The sequence below is a fragment of the Macaca nemestrina genome, chromosome 18 (assembly GCF_043159975.1).
Source record: "Macaca nemestrina isolate mMacNem1 chromosome 18, mMacNem.hap1, whole genome shotgun sequence".
NCBI classification, from domain to species: Eukaryota; Metazoa; Chordata; class Mammalia; order Primates; family Cercopithecidae; genus Macaca; species Macaca nemestrina.
The window spans coordinates 13,362,039-13,382,617 of record NC_092142.1 but is presented as its reverse complement, the minus strand read 5'-3'; the positions used below and the strand labels follow the sequence as shown (position 1 = coordinate 13,382,617).

General features: G+C 45.4%; 1 protein-coding gene and 1 long non-coding RNA gene across 10 annotated transcripts in view; both read right to left on the bottom strand.

Moving 5' to 3' along the window:
- Window positions 1-18,612, bottom strand: part of LOC139359833 (uncharacterized) — a 170,521-nt gene extending 151,909 nt beyond the window's left edge. For all 8 annotated transcript variants that reach the window (XR_011616315.1, XR_011616320.1, XR_011616316.1 and 5 more), the window contains exons 1-2: window positions 10,690-18,612; window positions 9,619-9,730 (exon numbers count right to left, since the gene is read on the bottom strand). This is a non-coding gene — a long non-coding RNA (uncharacterized lncRNA). The remainder of the gene's footprint in view (window positions 1-9,618; window positions 9,731-10,689) is intronic.
- LOC105467743 (shisa family member 9) overlaps window positions 1-20,579 on the bottom strand; it is a 344,353-nt gene that overhangs the window by 218,582 nt on the left and 105,192 nt on the right. The window lies entirely within an intron of this gene.

Below are 20,579 nucleotides of genomic sequence, written 5' to 3'. Positions count from 1 at the left end.
CATTTGACCCAGCAATCCCATTACTGGGTATATACCCAAAAGATTATAAATCATGCTACTATAAAGACACATGCACATGTATGTTTATTGTGGCACTATTCACAATAGCAAAGACTTGGAACCAACCCAAATATTCATCAATGATAGACTGGATTAAGAAAACGTGGCACATATACACCATGGAATACTATGCAGCCATAAAAAAGGATGAGTTCATGTCCTTTGCAGGGACATGGATGAAGCTGGAAATCATCATTCTCAGCAAACTATCACAAGGACAGAAAACCAAAAAGTGCATGTTCTCATTCATAAGTGGGAACTGAACAATGAGATCACTTGGACACAGGGCAGGCAGCATCACACACCAGGGCCTGTTGGGGGGTGGGGGCTTGGGTAGGGATAGCATTAGGAGAAATACCTAATGTAAACGATGAGTCGATGGGTGCAGCACACCAACATGGCACATGTATACCTATGTATCAAATCTGCACGTTGTGCACATGTACCCCAGAACTTAAAGTATAATAAAAAATTACATTAATTAACTAAAAAAAGAAAAAGGGGTCTTTGCAGATGTGATCAAGTTAATCTCAAGATGAGATCATCCTGGATTACGGGGTGGCCCCTAAATCCAATGACAGATGTCCTTATACAAGTAAGGCAGAGTGCTGGGTGTGGCAGCTCCCAGCACTTCAGGAGGCTGAGGCAGGAGGACTGCTTGAGCCCAGTTTGATACTAGCCTGGGCAGCATAGTGAGACCCTGTCTCTTTGAAATACAAAATAATTAGCTGGGTGTAGTGGTGTGCATATGTAGGCCCTGCTACTCGGGAGACTGAGGCAGGATGATCACTTGAGCCCAGAAGTTTGAGACCAACCTGGGCAACAGAATGAGACCCCCATATCCTGTAAAAATAAAACTAAGGCCAGGCATGGTGGCTCACACCTGTAATCCCAGCACTTTGGGAGGCTGAGACAGGTGGATCACCTGAGGTAAGGAGTTCAAGACAAGCCTGGCCAACATGGTGAAACCCCATACGTATTAACAATACAAAAATTATTCGGGTGTGGTGGCACATGCCTATAAAACCCCAAATACTTGGGAGGCTGAGGCAGGAGAATCACTTGAACTCGGGAGGCAGAGGTTACAGTGAGCCAAAACCGTGCCACTGCACTCCAGCCTGGGCAACAAGAGTGAAATTCTGTCTCAAAAAAAAAAAAAAAAATTTAAAAATGTAAAAATTAGCCAGGCCTTGCAGTGCATGCCTGTAGTCCCAGTTACTCAAGAGGCTGAGGCGAGTGGATGGCTTGAGCCCAGGAGTTCAAGTCTGCAGTGAGCTGTGATTGAGTCACTGCACTCCAGCCTGGGCAACAGAGCAACATTCTGACTTGAAAAAATAAAAAGTAAGGCAGGGGGAGATTTGAGACACACAGCTAGAGGGAACAAGGCCGAGTGGAGACAGAGGCAGGAATTGGAATTACACACCCATAAGCCCAGGAAAGCCAGGAACCACCAGAAGCTGGAAGAGACTAAGAAGAATTCTCTCTCGAGACCTCAGAGGCACTGCAGCCCCACCAAAGCCTTGATTTCAGACTTACTGCCTCCAAAATGGTAAGAAAATAAATGTCTATTGCTTCATAACCATGCAGTGTATGGTCATTTGTTATGGCAGCCCTAGGACACTACTATGCTTTCTCTCTCCAGGCTGCCCCCTCAGCCCATGGAGAAAAGAATGGTCAGTTATCCCTGTCTAATACATAGACTATTATAATGGTGTCATAAGTGTTATAAGAAATGACACAGGGGGTATTCTAGAAACTCGGAAAGGGGGACGTCCAATACGCCTAGAGATTCAGAGAAAATTCCAAAAGGAAATGAAGTTATGCTGAGTTTTAGAAGAATCCTATTAAAATATTGGTATTGGCCGGGCGCGGTGGCTCAAGCCTGTAATCCCAGCACTTTGGGAGGCCGAGACGGGCAGATCACGAGGTTAGGAGATCGAGACCATCCTGGCTAACACGGTGAAATCCCGTCTCTACTAAAAATACAAAAAAAAATTAGCCAGGCGAGGTGGCGGGCGCCTGTAGTCCCAGCTACTCGGGAGGCTGAGGCAGGAGAATGGCGTGAACCCGGGGGGGCGGAGCTTGCAGTGAGCTGAGATCTGGCCACTGCACTCCAGCCTGGGCAACGGAGCGAGACTCCATCTCAAAAAAAAAAAAAATTGGTATCAATGCTCGGGTACCATTTCTTCTTCATCCTGTTCCCGGCCTTCTTGCCTTTTATGAAAGAAATGTTGTCCATCTGATTGTTCTGAATCAGGCACATGGATTGAGCCACGTTTTACTAGTGGGTGTGCTAGCTGAGCCTTAAGTATCAGAAGCCAAGCCCTGCTCCCGAACTCACTTCCTGTCCCCAGGCATGGAGGACACTTTGGTTTCCATCTCTATGTGGTAAACGCACTCTCAGAACTTCTAGAGCAGGACTTCTCAACCTCAGCACTATTGTTTGAATAATTCCTCCCTGTTCATGAGTACTGGGGTTAGGGTAGGGTCCTGTGTATTGTAGGATATTTAAGCAGCATCCCTGACCTTTACTCACTAGATGCCAGGAGCCACCATCCTCTCCCAGTGGTAACAATCAAACATGTCTGCAGACGCCACCAAACACCCTGAAGGAGGTAGGAGGGAGCCAAAATTGTCCCTGGTTGGGAGCCATCGCTTCGAGAGAGGTCTAGCACTCAAGGAGATGGCAGGACCATACAGCTATTGCTGTCCACAAAGTTGAATAGCCAAGTTCAACATCTCCTTAATTCACCCAGCCCTTCTAGATTCAAGAGATAGAAGTCACCATTTCAGTTTCTACACCTGAGCATCTTGCCCCAGCACCAATCACCAGAGAATCCCGGGACTGGGGAAATATTATGTGGTCATAGCTAAGAATCCAACAGGGCCTTTTGCCCTTGTGTATAATGCTTTTGAAGAAGGGTAAGTGATAGAAATCAGGTTATCCAATTCACACCCTGAATACCTGACAATTAGAACTACAAAGAGCTGGGAACGTATCCCTCCAAAATACCAGAGGTCTGGTATCATTTAATGTTTGGATCCTATTACGCAAAAGAGAAGAGATAGTGGAGATGCAAAGGATATGCAGAGATGAGGTCCTTCTCAGTACATCTTGAGTGCCATATTATTGTGGATGGAATCACTGGGTCCATTGTAAATTCATATGTGAAGCCTTGACTCCACAAATACGCGTCTGTATTTGGAGCGGGGACCTTTAAGGAAGTCATTACGGTTAAATGAGGTACCAATCCAGTAAGAGGAGACACCATGGATGGAGCTGGAGGCCATTATCTTTAGCAAACCAACACAGGAACAGAAAACCAAATGTCACATGTTCTCACTTATAAGTGGGAGCTGAACGATGAGAACACATGGACACATAGAGGGGAGCAACACTCACTGGAGCCTTTTGGAGGGTAAGGATCAGAGGATGCAAGACAATCAAGAAAACCAACTAATGGGCCGGGCACGGTGGCTCACACCTGTAACCCCAGCACTGTAGGAGGCTGAGGTGGGCAGATCACCTGAGGTCAGGAGGTCAAGACAAGACAAGCCTGGCCAACATGGTGAAACCCTGTCTCCACTGAAAACACAAAATTAGCCAGGCGTGGTGGCACTCGCCTGTAATCCCAGCTACTCATGAGGCTGAAGCAGGAGAATTCTTGAGCCTGGATGGCAGAAGTTGCAATGAGCCAAGATCAAGACACCGCACTCTAGCCTGGGTGACACAGGAAGACTGTGCCTCAAAAAAAAAAAAAAAAAAAAGAAAAGAAAGAAAGAAAAGAAAAAAGAAAAACAACTAATGGGTACTAGGCTTAATACCTGGGTGATGAAGTAATCTATACAACAAACCCCAGTGACACAAGTTTACCTACGTAGCAAACCTGCACTTGTACCCCTAAACTTAAAATAAAAGTTGAAAAAAAAAAGATCAGGAAATGAAGAGCGGTGATAGTTGCACAACATTGCAAATATACCTAATGCCATTAAATGTACACTTAAAATAGCTAAAATCAGAGATTTTGTGATTATATATAGTTAACAACAATAATAATTTTTCTAAAACTCTGAAAAAACAAGAGACGCCAGAGAGCTCTCCCACCGAGGAAAGGCCACGTGAGGACATAGCAAGAAACCACCTTCAGCAAGCCAGGAAGACAGGCCCCACCAGAAAATGGATCTGCCGGAACCTTGATCTCGGACTTCTAGCCTCCAGAACTGTGAGAAAATAAACTTCTGGCCGGGTGCGGTGGCTCACGCCTATCTCAGCACTTTGGGAGGCCGAGGCAGGCAGATCACTTGAGACCAGGAGTTTGAGATCAACCTGGCCAACATGGTGAAACCCCATCTCTACTAAAAATACAAATATTAGCTGGGCATGGTGGTGAGCGCCCGTAATCACAGCTACTCGGGAGGCTAAGGGAGGAGAATCTCTTGGACTGGGGAGGCGGAGGTTGCAATCAACCAAGATCGTGCCACTGCACTGCGCCTGAGTGACAGAGCAAGACTCTGTGTCAAAAAGAAAAAAAAAGAAAGAAAAGAAAAGAAAAGAAAATACATTTCTGTTACTTAAGGCACTCAGTCTATGATAGTTTGCTATGGTACCTTGAGCAGACTAATGCACGGGCCGAGGAGTTTGGACTTTGCAGATCAAGGCTTTCCAATGTTCTTCGGTTCTGGGACCATCTATATCATAATCACGCAGAGGCTCTGGCACACACAGATCACCCCCCTCCACTGAATCAGGATCTCTGAGAGTGCTCACCTAGGAATCTGCATTTTCACACACTCACCAGCTGGTATTGATGTACATTCAAATTTGTGTCACCAAAGTTGATAGGCGACTGGGAATCAATACAGGATTTTGAGCAGATGTATGTTTTGGAAATATCACCAGCTGCAGTGTCTCTCCTGGACTGGAAATGACTGAGATGGAGGCAGGGCACTGAGAAGTCTCCACACCCCCTGCCTGGGACTCTTCTCTCCACCCCGCTGCAAATCGCCTTCATTCCTATGGAACCTTTGCCTCTTTCCATATCTTGCTCAAAGTTACAGCTTGTAAAAGATAAGCCATGAAATGGAGGATTTGGGTGCTGGGCAAATGCTAGGAGCTGGGGGATAGACAGACTGAGAGTAGGAGAAAAGAACAGAAAGGAAACAGGCAATACCAAAAAGCTGGTCTTCACTGGCCATTGCGATAGCTTCTTCAGGAAGCAGGGCCAACCTGTATGACATTAGATTCAAATTGAAGGCCAGATCCCTCTTGCCAGATGTGGGATCAGACCTTTGGAGGCAAAAGATGAATGACAAAGGGAAGCCAGGACAGCAGTAGCCCAATAAACCCTCCCCACAGTGAAGCTGTGCTGATAAAGAATGTATCCAAAACAGAGCGAGGAACTTTGGATGGAGAACAGCTGACCCAATCAAGTCTCCAGAAGTAGCCATCCCTGTCAAGCCAAGGGTCAGGGCTCTGAGCTAGCTCCTTGGCAGAGGACAATATAGGATTTAGGGAAGAGTGAATGGTCTCAGTTGTTATAAGGAAGAAAGCCAAGTCCAGAACTTTCTCTTTTAAGTAGCCAAAAATTTCCTTTGAGAAGGGAATACAGGTAGGAGGGGTGTTCCTTAAAGCTCAGTTAATTTTTTCATTGAATAAGGGGATTGAATGTGATAGCCCTCAAGGCAAAGACATTCTGGATTGAATGCATGAACTAGTAAGACTTGAGTAGATCACCAGTTAGCAGTGTTCATGTCCTTGCAGCACTGGTATCACACAAGGAAGTATTTGAGCTCTGCCCCTGGTGCTTTCAAGTTGAGTGGCCTTGAGTCTACTACTTAACTACTCTAAACCTCAGTTTCTCTTACCTATAAAATGGGGATAATGTATAACCTACATTGAATGAAAATTCAATGAGATAATCCATGGCAAGCGTTCAGCACAGTGCCTGGCACATAATTAACACTCAATACCAGTCAACGAATTATTGTTGTTGATGATGATGATATCATCATTGTCAAAGAATACAGACTTTCAATAAGACAGATCTAAATGGGAATCCCAGTTTAGCCAGTAGCTATGAGACTTTCAGCAAATTGCTTAACAATTCTGAGTTTCAATTCCCTTGTTTGCAAAATGAGGTAATGATTCCAACATGGAAGGCTGAGATAATATGATAATGAGATAAATTGGGGAAAATGCATTGCACAGAATCCCAAATCTCATACTTTCAGAAGAAGAGGCCAGGCACTGTGGCTCACACCTATAATTCCGGCACTTTGGGAGGCCAAGGTAGGCAGATCACCTGAGGTCAGGAGTTTAAGACCAGCCTGGCCATCATGGTTAAACCCCATCTCTACTAAAAATACAGCAATTAGCCGAGCATGCTGGCAGGGGCCTGTAATCCCAGCTACTTGGGAGGGTGAAGCAGGAGAATCAACTTGAACCTGGGAGAGAGAGGTTGCAGTGAGCCAAGATCAAGCCACTGCACTCCAGCCTGGGTGACAGAGCCAGACTCTGTCTCAAAAAAAAAAAAAAAACCGAAGAAGAAGAAGAAAGGCTACCAAAACTCAGAGACCCCAGCACACATGTACACATTCACAGGCCCCTACTCTTCCCCTAAAAATGTATTTTGAAATTCCTAATATCATGGAATGCTCACAAGGTCATAATTGCCCTTCTTGAGAACTGTATTTTTTAATGTCCCCAAAATATTACTAAAAAGTACCACGACAACATGTCCTTGATTTTCCAAGATGGTCTTGATCTCATGTCACTTCATTCTTTTTCTGACAGTTATCTCCATAAACATATGAATGAATGCTTTTGTAAAATCTTACATGTAAATGTAGTCATAGGTCAGAAAAATAAATCAATAAATGAAACAAAATGTGTTCTGAGTTTCGGTTTGGTTAACTTGCCTTGTAGGATTTGCCTAATATAAACAAAAATGTCAAAAAAAAACCAAAAAAACACTCTACCAAAAACTTGAAGACTAGGTCACCTGAGTCTTCTTCCCAGAGACATTAATATTCTCTGCTCTCACCACCGCCCATTACACAACCAACCACTTGGATGTACGCTTGTGAACTGATCTTTCTTACTCATTCTCTATTCCCCTGTGTAGATAAGTCACCAAATATTTAGATGACTCTAAAATCCATAGTGTGCAAAAAGACTAGGAATGAGGACTACTTTTCAGCTTAAAGCATTAGGGATGTTGAAGCCATCAGAGGCTGAGAAGCTAAAGAAATTAATTCGGACAGGTACAGTGGCTCACACCTGTAATCCCAACACTTTGGGAAGCCAAGACAGGCAGATCACTTAAGGCCAGGAGTTCAAGACCAGTGTGGCCAACATGGCGAAACTCTGTCTCTACTAAAAATACAAAAAATTAGCAGACACACGCCTGTGATTCCAGCTACTTGGGAAACTAAAGCAGGAGAACTGCTTGAGCCGAGGAAGTGGAGGTTGCAGTGAGCCAAGATCATGCCACTGCACTCCAGCCTGGGCAAAAGAGCGAGATTCTGTCTCAAGAAAGAAAAGGGAAGGGAAGGGAAGCGAAAGAAAAGGGAAGGGAAGGGAAGGGAAGGGAAGGGAAGGGAAGGGAAGGGAAGGGAAGGGAAAAGAGAGAAGGAAGGAAGGAAGGAAGGAAGGAAGGAAGGAAGGAAGGAAGGAAGGAAGGAAGGAAGGAAGGAAGGAAGGAGGGAGGGAGGGAAGGAGGGAGGGAAGGAAAGAGAGAAAGAAGAAAGAAAGAGAGAGAGAGAGACAGAAAGAAAGAAAGAAAGAAAGAAAGAAAGAAAGAAAGAAAGAAAGAAAGAAAGAAAGAAAGAAAAAGAAAGAAAAGAAAAGAAAAGAAAAGAAAAGAAAAGAAAAGAAAAGAAAAGAAAAGAAAAGAAAAGGAAAGGAAAGGAAAGGAAAGGAAAGGAAAGGAAAGGAAAGGAAAGGAAAGGAAAGGAAAGGAAAGGAAAGGAAAGGAAAGGAAAGGAAAGGAAAGGAAAGGAAAGAAAAGAAAGAAACTAACTAACTTAAAGAAAGAAAGAAATTTGTCTTTGTGAAATTGACACCAGACTTCAAGGGTGTTGATGAATCAGGAAACCTTTGATCTCCAGTAGGGAATTGGTGTATCTATGCATAGGGTAACAGTCCCCTTCAGCTACCAACTACCCAGGCAGCCTGCATGCCTTTAGGGGCAATTTTTTTGCTAGCATTGACTTTGCAGCCCCAGTAGAATCAACCCCACATGCTCAAAAGAGTTGGTTCAAAAATAAGGCAAAAATAAATTTAGTTTGTTCTCAGTTTGTTGGGGAACATAGAGTGGAGTAAAGAATACTGGCTTTGGAGATGCAGATTGGGGTCCAAACATCGTATCTCCCACTCATCAGTTGGGAAAATAGTTTAACATCTTTGAGCTTTGACCTTCTCATCTGTGAAATGGCAGCACTGCCTTTCAAGATTGTCACAAGAATATTAAAAGATTATGTATTCATTATAGCTAAAGCAGAGGTCAGTAAACTTTTTCTGAAAGGGGAAGACAGTTAATATTTTAGGCTTTGTGAGGCCATGTAGTCTCCATCCGAACCACTCAACCATGTCATTGCAGCACAAGAGGTGCCACAGACAATACATAAATGAATAAGCATGGCTGCGTTCCAGTAAAAATAAAACAGGCAGCAGGCCAGACTTGGCCCATAGGCTGCAGTGTGGCTGACTCCTAACTACAGAGCATACAGTCCAATACCTACACATATGAGACAACCGATAAATGGTAGCTTTGATGATGTGGATAGCAACGCTGATGAATGGAGAGGATCCATTAACCAGCCATCTATTACGACATCTTCGTGTCCAACCTTCTGCTGGACATTGATTGGGGAAGAGGCATATAGGTGAGATCCCCACCTTTAAGGCACTATCCAAACATGCCAAATAACTAAATAATGGGTGAAAAGGAATATGGCAATGGAAAATATCAGAGGAGTGTCTTTGAAGTCTTGTGAGTTCATAATATTTTAAACAAAAGAACAAAGTCCCGCTGTGAGGCCTGATTCATCAAGGTATTTGTATGGGGGAAGAGGAGGGGTTAACAGCCTTCACCTGCAAGCTAACATCCCGAATTCCACCCCCGGTTCAGAATTCATACCAGCTCTCTGCTGTAGCAGACAGCACCACATCTCAGGTTGGTGCAAAGCAGTAACCCGAGATGATATTCTCCTTGAAATAGCCGCTTTGAGTGTTCGTGCTCATTCTGGAGTCAGAAGGAATAACCAGGGGTTTAATTTTTAAAGACCTCCTGTTGGAGCTATCTCCAACATAAGGAAATAAGCACAACTGAAAGAGAGTGGATTGGATTAATTAAGGACATTATCACTTGCTCTGTTTAATTACCTCCTAAGAGCCCTTCCCAAACTGCCGTCAGAAGACGTTAACAAGTGGGCTCAGAAAAAACAAAAAGGGAAGGGTCGAATGATTTTACGAAATGCCCTTTCTTTGAGATTTATAACTCACATTAACCTGTTAATGTGAGTTCTGAAGCTGAGAATCCCACGTAAATGTGTTACCTGGGAGGACGGCTCTGGATTCAGGCACACCTGGGTTTTAATCTCAACTCCGACACCAACTGTGTTGTCTTGGGCACGTTGCTTTAACCTCTCTCTGCCTCGGTTTCCTCATCTGTGAAATGGGGATAATAGTCTTGCAGGATTTGCCTGTCTCAGCGAGTTCTTATGATGCAGGTGCATCTCCTGACACAGTTCCTAAACGTGGCAAGGGCTTTGAAGGTATTGATTATCTTCCAGCCTTGTTTGACCACATTAACCTCTAGATCTAGCACACCTGGGCAAAGCAGTGGCCAGTGAAGGGATGTGACAGTTCTGCCTCATGGGTTAAAAGAGAAGACCCTTTAGGCGACACCCTTCTTACAGGCTTATAACAGGATATTTGATGAATAACTGTTTAGCATGAAGGAAGTCTAGACTCTAGGCCATGGGGTGAGCAAACTGAACGTGATCCCTAGCCACGCGGAACTTAGAGTCAAGTGTGGCTCCATTGATAACCCATAAGTCCCCTCCAGGAGCCACTAGCCATGTGCTCCAGCCAGATGAAAGTTCAGTTTCTCCCCGCCAATCTCTGAATATCACAGGCAAACACCTCTAAAGCCAGGACAGGCCCCAGGCTAAGAAACAAAGGGCTATCGGCATCCTTGACTCTGGGCCCATCATTTCAGAGGAAGCTGGCGGCAGCTAGTCCCAGCAGAGGACAAACAGCCCGCAGAGGACGTGATTCTGGTCAAAGCTGTAGGCTCCAGAGCTCATTAGCACCGAGCACTGGGAAGCCTTCCAGCCCCAGGGTCCCTGATGCTGTTCACAAGGCCCACCAAGTTGCCAGAAAGACTCCTCTGATCCTAGCACAGATCATGGAAAGGTCCTGCTTTCTTGGCCTCTAACTGCTTAATCAATAATAGCTTCAGAAAGGGAGAGAGAGAGACAGGCAGCAGGAGAGGCAGGTCCCCTTCTCCCTGTCTCCTGCCACCCCCCTCCCTCTGGGATGCTGAAAATAGCCTAATTAGATTGTCCCCCTGCCTGGGTACCATGGAGATGGCAAGCACAGAGGCTGTCACAGCACTCACACACCCTTTTGAAAGTTGTCTCTCCTCCCTGTCTGGCCATGGCTGGCTGATGGAGACACAGGACCCAGCACTACAGGACCAGGGAGGAGGGGCTGTGGCAAGGCAGCAGTGATGGGCAAGCAATGTAAGTATCAAGCAGAATGCTTACAAAAGCATTGAGGAAGTTCCCCTGCAGGCCCTTTATGATGCTGTGGCTAAAGGCAGCCCTAACTAAGCCCCACCTCCTTCTCTGTGACCTCATTGTTTCATCTAAAACACTTCCCGGCAACGTGTAGAGGGTAGCTTGTTTCGTACCAGGGTACCAGAAGTTTCTCATTATTTATTTGAAATGAAAAGCGTATGCATCCTTGTCCAGTTGTTTGGTCTCATCCCCCACACTCTCCCTCCCCAGTCTCTGTGCTAAGGCCACGCTGGGGGTCTTCCTACACCTCCATCATACAAGCTCAGCCTGACCTCAGGGCCCTTGCACTCGCTGTTCCCTCTGTCCGGAACTCTCTTCCCCCAAATCTTCCCATGGCTGATTCCTCCTCATCATTCCATTCTCCTCTCCCAGGTCACTTCTGCAGAGAGGGCCACCTGAACACCTAAGGTAGCCCCACCTTCTCACCCCAGGGTCATTCTCTGTAATATTATTCTGTGTCATTTCTCCTTAGAAATGTTCACTCTCTAAGTGAAATAAGCCAGACACAGAAAGACAAATATTGTGTGATCTCACTTATATGTAGAATCTTTAAAAAGAAGGAAAAAACAGGGCTGGGCATAGTAGTTCACACCTGTAATTCCAGCTCTTTAGGAGACCAAGGTGGGTGGATCACATGAGGTCAGGGGTTTGAGACTAGCCTGGTCAATATGGCAAAACCCTGCCTCTACTGAAAATACAAAAATTAACCAGGCATGGTGGCACATGCCTATAGTTCCAGCTACTCAGGAGGCTGAGGTATGAGAATCGCTTGAACCTGGGAAACGGAGGTTGCAGTGAGTCGAGATCATGCCACTGCACTCCAGCCTGGGCAACAGAGCAAGACTCCTCCTCAAAAAAGAAAAAAAAAAAAGTCAAAGGCCGGGCGTAGTGGCTCACGCCTGTAATCTCAGCACTTTGGGAGGCCGAGGCGGGTGGATCACAAGGTCAGGAGATCGAGACCATCCTGGCTAACACAGTGAAACTCCGTCTCTACTAAAAATGCAAAAAATTAGCCGGGCATGGCTAATTTTTGGGCGCCTGTAGTCCCAGCTACTTGGGAGGCTGAGGCAGGAGAATGGCATGAACCCGGGAGGCGGAGCTTGCAGTGAGCCGCAATCATGCCACTGCACTCCAGCCTGTGTGACAGAGCAAGACTCCATCTCAAAAAAAAAAAAAAAAAAAAAAGTCAAATATACAGAGATAGAGGTTACCAGGGATGGATGGGAAGAGGAAATGAGGAGATGTGGGTAAAGGATACAAAATAGCAGATGAACAAGTCTAGAGATCTAAACATGAGGACTGTGGTTACTAATAGTGTAGTGTATTAGGGATTTGTGCTAAATGAGATTTATTATATATATCGATCTGCTCTTGCAAGAAAAAAAAATGAGTGCTAATATGAGATGATGGCTATGTGAATTTGCTTCACTATAGTAACTATTTTACTATCTACATGCATCCCATAACATCATGTTTTATCCCTTAAATATACACAATAAAATTTATTTTTTAAGAAATCAAAAAAAAAAAAAGAAAGGTTCACTGTCTAAAATCATCTTTCGTGTGTGTTTACCGCTTGCCCACCTGCGCAAGAATGTAAACTCCATTACAACAGGCTCTTTGTCTCTCTGGTTCACTGCTGCCTGTACTAGCTGCTCAATAAAAATATTTGTGGAAGATATTAGCAAGAATATCGGAGAGGAAGGATCCCATTCAGAAACTTGACAAGAATATTTGTTTAACTAGCTTTTTTTTTTTTTAATTTGAGACAGAGTCTCACTTTGTCGCCCAGGCTGGAGTGCTGTGGCACAATCTTGGCTTACTACAACCTCTACTTCCTGGATTCAAGCAATTATTGTGCCTCAGCCTCCCAAGTAGCTGGGATTATAGGCACCTGCCACCATGCCTGGCTAATTTTTGTATTTTTAGTAGAGACGGGGTTTCATCCTGTTGGCCAGAGTGGTCTCGAACTCCTGACTTCAGGTGGTCTGCCTGCCTCGGCTTCCCAAAGTGCTGGGATTACAGTCATGAGCCACCACACCCAACCATTATTTAACCAGCATTTTCCAAAAGCCAGATACTCAATGCAGAGGAATTCTGATTCCAGTAGTACTTGATGCTAAGATTTTAAAGGTTAATGAGAAAAAGACCTATAATGCTGCTGATTCTGATTGTCTGCTTTTATGATTCTACATACCTGAGATCTCAGCTAAAATTCTATGTCTATTATTTTCATGATTCAACATGTCAAGTATCCTAAGAGACAGTTTTAAGTCTAAGAATCTATGACACTAATGATTCTAAAGCTACGATTCTCTAAGTCCAAGATACTGTTGGTTTAAGTACAATATCCTATTGTCTGGGGGCGAGAGGTCTTAACATGCGGACTCAGGAACCAATTTGAACCATTAATGATTTTGTTTGATGTCCTTAATGCCAACCTGCAAAGAGGTTTTATTTTTTAATTAATTTATTGCCAGTATTTACAATTTGGAAGGTTTCATCTTTTTAAAATTGGAGTTCTGGCTTCTCATTTTTTTTCTTTTTTTGAGACAAGATTTTGCTCTGTCACCCAGGCTGAATGCAGAGGCACAATCATAGCTTGCTGCAGTCTCAACCTCCTGGGCTCAAGCGACCCTCCTGCCTCAGCCTCCTAAGTAGCTGGGACCACAGGTGTATACTACCACAACCAGCTAATTTTTTTAGTATTATTATTATTTTTATTTGACTGTAGAGCTGGATCTCTCTATATTACCCAGGCTGGTGTCAAACTCCTGACCTCAAGTGATCCTCCTGCCTCAGCCTCCCAAAGTGCTGGGATTACAGGTGTGAGCCACTATGCCTGGCCTTCTATTTTTTTCATAAAAAGGAAAAACAGGCAATGCCAAGCCCTCACTCCCACCAGGCCATGATGGGCTGCAGCTGGGCACTGCCTCCTCCAGGCAGGGCATCTGCAGAGCTGTTGATCGTCCCACATCTGGGTTTTTCACTGCTCTCCTTGGCTGCTTGACCCTTGCAGGCATTTGAGTTTGCAGCCTTGGATATGAGGCTTCTGGGATCCTGTGATTTTTGAATCTAAGTTTTAGTGTGTGTTTGAGACTCTTGCAAACCCTGACTACAAATCAGTAAAGCTACAGAAGAGAATCTGCCACTGTAGTAGCTGCAGCCAGATTTCTCGGAGGCTTCTGGTTCTGGCTATTGGCCCTTTCACCTTCCCCACATCCCCAGAGTGTTGAAAAGAAGTGAGGAAGGGCAGGGGAAATGGAGGAGGAAATGAGATAATTCCAGAATGGAGACCTTCCTGAAAATCAAGATGCCTCCTAAGGCTATGATCCTGAGCAAGGCATGTGCATTCTCATCTCCGTGCCTTTGCTCCGGCTGACCCACCTTCCTGAATGTCCTTCCCAATCCCTTCCAGTCATTCAAGACCTGGATCAAATCTCACCACCTCTACAAGCCACAGTGGTTCTGAACCCAGCTCAAAGCCAGACTGCCTGGAGTCGACGACTCCCAGCTCCTCCGCGTACAGCTAAGAAAACCTGTGCTTAAACTTTCTGTGCCCCACTTTACTTCCTTGTTTGTAAATCCGGTTCAAAACAGGGCCCGCCAGGAGTTGTTGAGATGTTTAAATTAAAAAAAAAGAAACACACACACACTCTCTCTCTTAGAACAGAGTCTAGAACATAACAAATGTTCATGAAGTGCTAGCTTTTGTCACTCTCCATCCCCTATGGAGTCCTTCTCCCCTGGTTGACAAAGGGTTTGGAACTGTGGATTCTTGTTTGTAAGCTATCTTATGTTGCCCACCTACTGTTTTATGGATATTGTATATTCATTGTATTACACTCAGTTAGTCAGTCATCAAACATTTCTTAAGGCACTGGATTAGTCTGTTCTCACATTGCTATAAAGACATACTTAAGACTGGGTAATTTATGAAGACAAAAGTTTTAATTGACGGACAGTTCTGTATGGCTGGAAAGGCCTCAGGAAACTTACAGTCATGGTGGAAAGCAAAGGGGAAGCAAGGCACATCTTACAAGGTGCCAGGAGAGGGGGTGAGAGAGAGACAAAAAGAGAGAGAGAGAGAGGAGAAGGGGGAAGCACCAGACACTTATCAAACAACCAGATCTCGTGAGAACTCATTCACTATCATGAGGACAGCATGGGGGAAACTGGCCCCATGATCCAATTACCTCCTACCAGGTCCCTCCCTCAACACGTGAGGATTACAATTCAAGATGAGATTTGGCTGGGGACTGAGGGCCAAACCATATCAGACACTGTCTTAGTTGGGTTCCCACAGAAGCAGACTTTGAGACAAAGATTTGAGTGCAATGGTTTATTTTGGAGATGATCCCAGGAAGCCCCAGGTTAGGAGTGGGGATGTGGTGATGTGGGGGAAGAGTGTATTCATGAACATGTTACCACTGTCACAACGGGACACATTCACATTGTGGACCTCTGGAAGAGGGTGTAAAAAAAAATCTCAGAGTCATCCCACCCAAGGAGTAAGGGTGCCAGGCTATTAATCCACCAATGTCTATTCTTATTTGACATATTTTTAACCTGTTATTTACTCACCAATGTTCCCTAGAGCATTAACTCCCTGGCGCTTCCATTATTCCCCATTCATATCCCAAACAAGCTCTTATGGCTGAAGAAAACCGTCAGGCAGAGAGTCACAGAGGCTTGCAGTAGAAAGCCTGCAGCTGGTGTAGGAGAGTAGAAGAAATAAGGTAGAGCACCAATAGTGTCCGCTATAGTCACCTACAAGTGCAAGGCCCTGGGAATACTAAAACCCTGCCCCTTCCATTGTAGGATAAAAAAAGGAAGGAATGTAAACAAGTGCAGGAGCAGAGAGAGATGACAGGGCACAAGAGGGGTGTGAGGGTGGAAGAGGCCAGTTCTACACAAGAGAATATAAGAAACAGCTGCATAGAAGAAAGACAGGCATAAGCAAAGGGTTTCAGGCTGACATAGGCAGGTATGCTGAAGGAACGGTGAGCAGATCTGCATGGGCCATGTGAGAATTGAGGCTGGGGAGTTAGAGAGGGATGGTTCATGATGGGCCCTGTAGGTTGTATAAAAAGGCTTGAGTTCTCACCCTAGGATCATGGGAGGCCCTCAGGCTTTTCAGCAATGGAAAAATGTGAGTGGTTGGGATCCTAGATTCCTCTGGTGGCAGGGGAGAGGTAAGTTGCAGGGGAGAGATAAGTTGGAAGGGAGACCAATATGGCGGCCACAGCCAAGAAGTAAAGAGCACTTGTGCAAAGAGGGTGGGGAAAAAGAGGCTGTAAGAGATGTGTGAGATATGGAAACTTCAGGACTAGGGACCTATTGGGGGTGGGAGGTTGGGAAAGAGGGAGGAGCCTAGGGTGAGTTCCCCATCTCTGGTTTGGGAAACTAGATATTAGGAAGAGCCATCTCCTGAGCCTTATAACACAGGAGAAAGGAAGGTCCAGAGTGGGAGATAATGAATGTCCCTTTGGACTTCTAACAGAATGTCAAGTCCAGAGGTCAAGCAAGAGAGTTTACAGTGGGAGGTTGAAGTTCCTAGAGAACAACGAGTTAGTCCGTGTTATACGTTGTATTATCTCTAGTATCTAGAATAGACTGGCACATGAATAGAATCCATGGATATCTACAGAATTATTCATTTAACAAGTGAATAATTTGGGGGCTCAACAGCATTGATAGGACCCTGAGGCAGCAGGTATGCAGAAGGTGTGGAGGGTGACCAAAAGAGAGCTGAAGATACCCACAGTTAGGGACAGGTTAGAGAGAAGGAGCCTGAGCTGAATGGTCAGAGAGGTTGAAGAGAAACAGCACAGAAAGTAGAGCATGAAAACCAAGGGTGGGGGATGGGGGTGAACTTCAGTGATCAGAGAGTGGACAATGGTGTCAAACACAAGGTGTAGCCAGGCAGGCTGCAGGAGGGTACAAGAGAATCAGTGATGGATGTCCATTTCCCCCTAATCAGCTGTGAACTTCTCAAGGCAGATTCACAGTCTTGTTATCATAATGTCTAATACAGTTCATTTTCTCATTTCTTCGCTCACTTGTCCATCCAGCAAATATTTGCTAAGCACCTATTGTGAGCCAGGCATTGTGCAAGATTCTGGCAATACAATAACGAACAAGATAGATAACATCTGATGAATAAGTGAATAAATGAAGTCCCCAGGTGACTTGCAATGTCCTTGGAGACAGAGTCTCTGTGTCTTGCTTCACTGGCATCCTCTTTGTCCTCAGTCACAAGTTGGACAGACAGAGAACGTGCTTGATAAATACTGTCACAGGTTGGCTGGCATGTTGATAGGTGGCAGGGGATGGAGACCCTTCTCCTCCCCCTAGACTCTTTCCCCGCTGCCCATCGCTCCTGATTTGACCTGTCCTGTTTCAGATTTAGAAGACAAGGAAGAGGTGCTTAGAGAAACTGCAGCCACCCAGGTTGCTGAGGTCACTCTGGCCCCTTCCTTTGGGGCGGAAGAAAAGAATCTGGCAGGCATATTTTTCTCTCCTTCAAATCATGCAAATGCTCACATGTGAGTCTCTTCTTTGCACAGATGATATGTTAGCTAATAAAAGCTCGTCTGAAGTCAGTCTCTCAGAGTGTGCGCGTGTGTGTGTGCGTGCGCGCATGCTTCACTGCCCATCTGTAGCCCAAGCTGCAGGGACACACATGCCTTTGTGGGTGACTTTGCAATCGAAAAGGACTCCAACATTCTGTGCTCAACTCTCCGAAATAAGAGCCTCCCACTGCTTCAGACCTTCCCCTGCTCATACACCGAGGGCACCCAAGAACCGCCATGTGGCTGCAATGCCTTTCTTAGCAGGCAGCAGCCCCTAGAATGTTGATGTCCAAGGAGCAAAGTGTCTGTCTGTTGTGAACACCTCTCTTTACCCTCGCCAATATTCACTCCCACGTCTCCTCCCCTACTCTCCAGCCATGTGGTTGGGCAAGGTCAATACTGATGCCCAGTTTCAGGGATTGGTGGGTTGGCACATGTCCCAGACCTGGCCAATCAGAAGGTCCCACTGGCCTGAGTGATAGAGGCAGGGATGAGAAAGTACCCATATTTTCCTGGTAAGAGTCAATCCAAGGACCCTCATGGGAACCAGTAAGCAAGAGAAGCTTGCTTTCTAGAAGCAAAAGGAAGAAAACTCCGGATGTAAATCCCACCTCTGCCATCACTTACTGACTGTGTGACCTTGAGCAAATTATTTAACTTCTCTGAGCCTCATTTTCCTCATAGGTAAAATGAGCATCCATCCATATGGTGTTTGCAAAATGACCTGGCACACAGTAGGTGCCTCATAAATGTTGGTTGCCCTTCACTCATACCCCAGCATCTTCTATATTTCCGTAGCAGCTGATCTCATCAGTCTTATCACCCTCCAAAAGTCTCAAATTTAAATCTCCAGGAGTAATCTCTCTTCAGAACTCCATACTCATATCTAACACTGACTTGGCTTCTCTGTTTGGATGTCTCCCAAACATCCCAAACTTCACAGTACCTCAAATTGAGCTTAGTGATACACTCTTCCCTCCACCAACTCCACACACCAGTCACCGTCATCTCAGGAATGGCACCTGCTCTCCAACAGTCTTCATTGCCTAACCCAGAGATCCAGGAGACATTCTTGACCCCTCTATCTCCCACCCTCATAACTAAAACATATAGCCAGGTTCTATGGATTGCAGTTATACATTTCTTGGCCCTGTTTCTCCTCTCCTCTCCTCTCCTCTCCTCCCCTCCCCTCCCCTCTCCTCCCTTCCCCTCCCCTCCTCTTCTGTCTCTCTCTCTCCCCCTCTCTCTCCCCCTCTCTGTTGATGGAGTCTTACGTCTTACTCTTGTCACCCAGGCTGGAGTGTAGTGGCATGATCTCGGCTCACTGCAACCTCCACCTCCCGGGTTCAAGCAATTCTCCTGCCTCAGCCTCCAAAGTATCTGGGATTACAGGTGCCCACCACCGCGTTCAGCTAATTTTTTTGTATTTTTAGTAGAGACAGGGTTTCACCATGTTGGTCAGGCTGGTCTTGAACTTCTCACCTCAGGTGATCTGCCCGCCTCAGCCTCCCAAAATGCTGGGATTACAGGCGTGAGCCAACGCACCTAGCGGACCCTGTTTCTTTTTCACCATCTTGTCTATCCCACCCTGGGCTCAATCATCATTATGTCCCACACAGATGAATTCACCAGTCCACTGTAGACCAAGCATCAAGAGATCTCTTTGTAAAATGTAAATCTGATCAAATCATTCCCTCGCTTAAAGCCTTCCAATGGCTTCCTAGCGCTTTTAGAATAAAATCAAAACTCCTTACCTTCACTCAAAAAGAGAGCATGAATCGATCCTGCCCACTTCTGTGGCCTCACCATTGGCTATGCTTCTAGCTCTGACTTTGGAGATATTTAACACACTGATCTGGCCCTCAAGCAACCTGAATTCTAGTTCCTCCGCTGCCACAGGCTCACTATTGAGGCTTGACTACATCATGTCCGTTTTTTTGGATCCCAGTAAAATGGACAAGTTAGTCACTAGGGACATTTCCAGATCTGTTAAAAGTCAGACTTTTCCCTATATCCCCTTTGAGGTAGGCTTAAAGAAGAGATCCACCTCTTGCCCCCTGCAGTCCTCAAACACCTCCTAAACAGGTAGAAAGTGGAGTGTAAAGAATCTGCCAACTGCCTCCACCCTGACATCCTCTCCCTTCTCTATTTCTTGCTGGACCCAACACATTGGTTCACCCAGGACATCTCTGTAATAGAAGTTGTAAAGAAAGCACCCCCAACACATAGCTTGTCCTAGGCTCATTAATTAGTCCTGTCACCCAGAATATTACGAATGTTGTAACTTATTATTATTATTAATCATTATTATTATTATTTTGAGACAGAGTCTCACTCTGTCACCCAGGTTGGAGTGCAGCGGCGTGATCTCAGCTCACTGCAACCTCCGCCTCCCGGCTTCAAGCGATTCTCCTGGCTCAGCCTCCTGAGTAGCTGGGATTACAGACACACACCACCATGCCTGGCTAATTTTTGTATTTTTAGTAGAGATATGGTTTCACCATACTAGTCAGGCTGGTCTGGAACTCCTGACCTTAGGTGATCCACCCACTTCGGCCTCCCAAAATGCTGGGATTACAGGCATGAGTCACCGGCCCAGCCTGTAACTTATCATTATTTGTTGTTGTTAGTGGTGGTTGCAAGTAGCTTTTATGTCCTCTGCCCTATAATGGAACTTTTCATGCCCACTGAGCAGGTTGAGTTTTTGCGCATGGCCAAAACAACTAATTCTTGGAAATACACCAGCATTTGAAAAGTTTGGAATCCCAGCGAGCTTAGGAAAACAGTGTAGGAGAGTAGAACAAAGTCTCTGAGGGCAGAGAGATCCAGGTCTAAATCTGGACTTGGCCATTTTCTAACTTATATAACCTGGAGAAAAATAGATCATGTTTTCCCCTTGCCTTGAAACACATCCATGGTTCCCCAGTGACTTAGGGCTGAGGTCCCAAGTCACTCCCATGGCGTACAAGACCTGCAGAGTCTGACCCTTGCCTACTGCTCTAGACCATTTTGCACCAACCCTCCTCTCTCTCACTCTGTGTCAGCCACACTGGCCTTCTTTCCCCTGAAATATTTCCCATTTTGAAGTTTCTGCACATGTTGTTCCCTCCAAATGGAATGTGCTCCCCTTGCCAACGC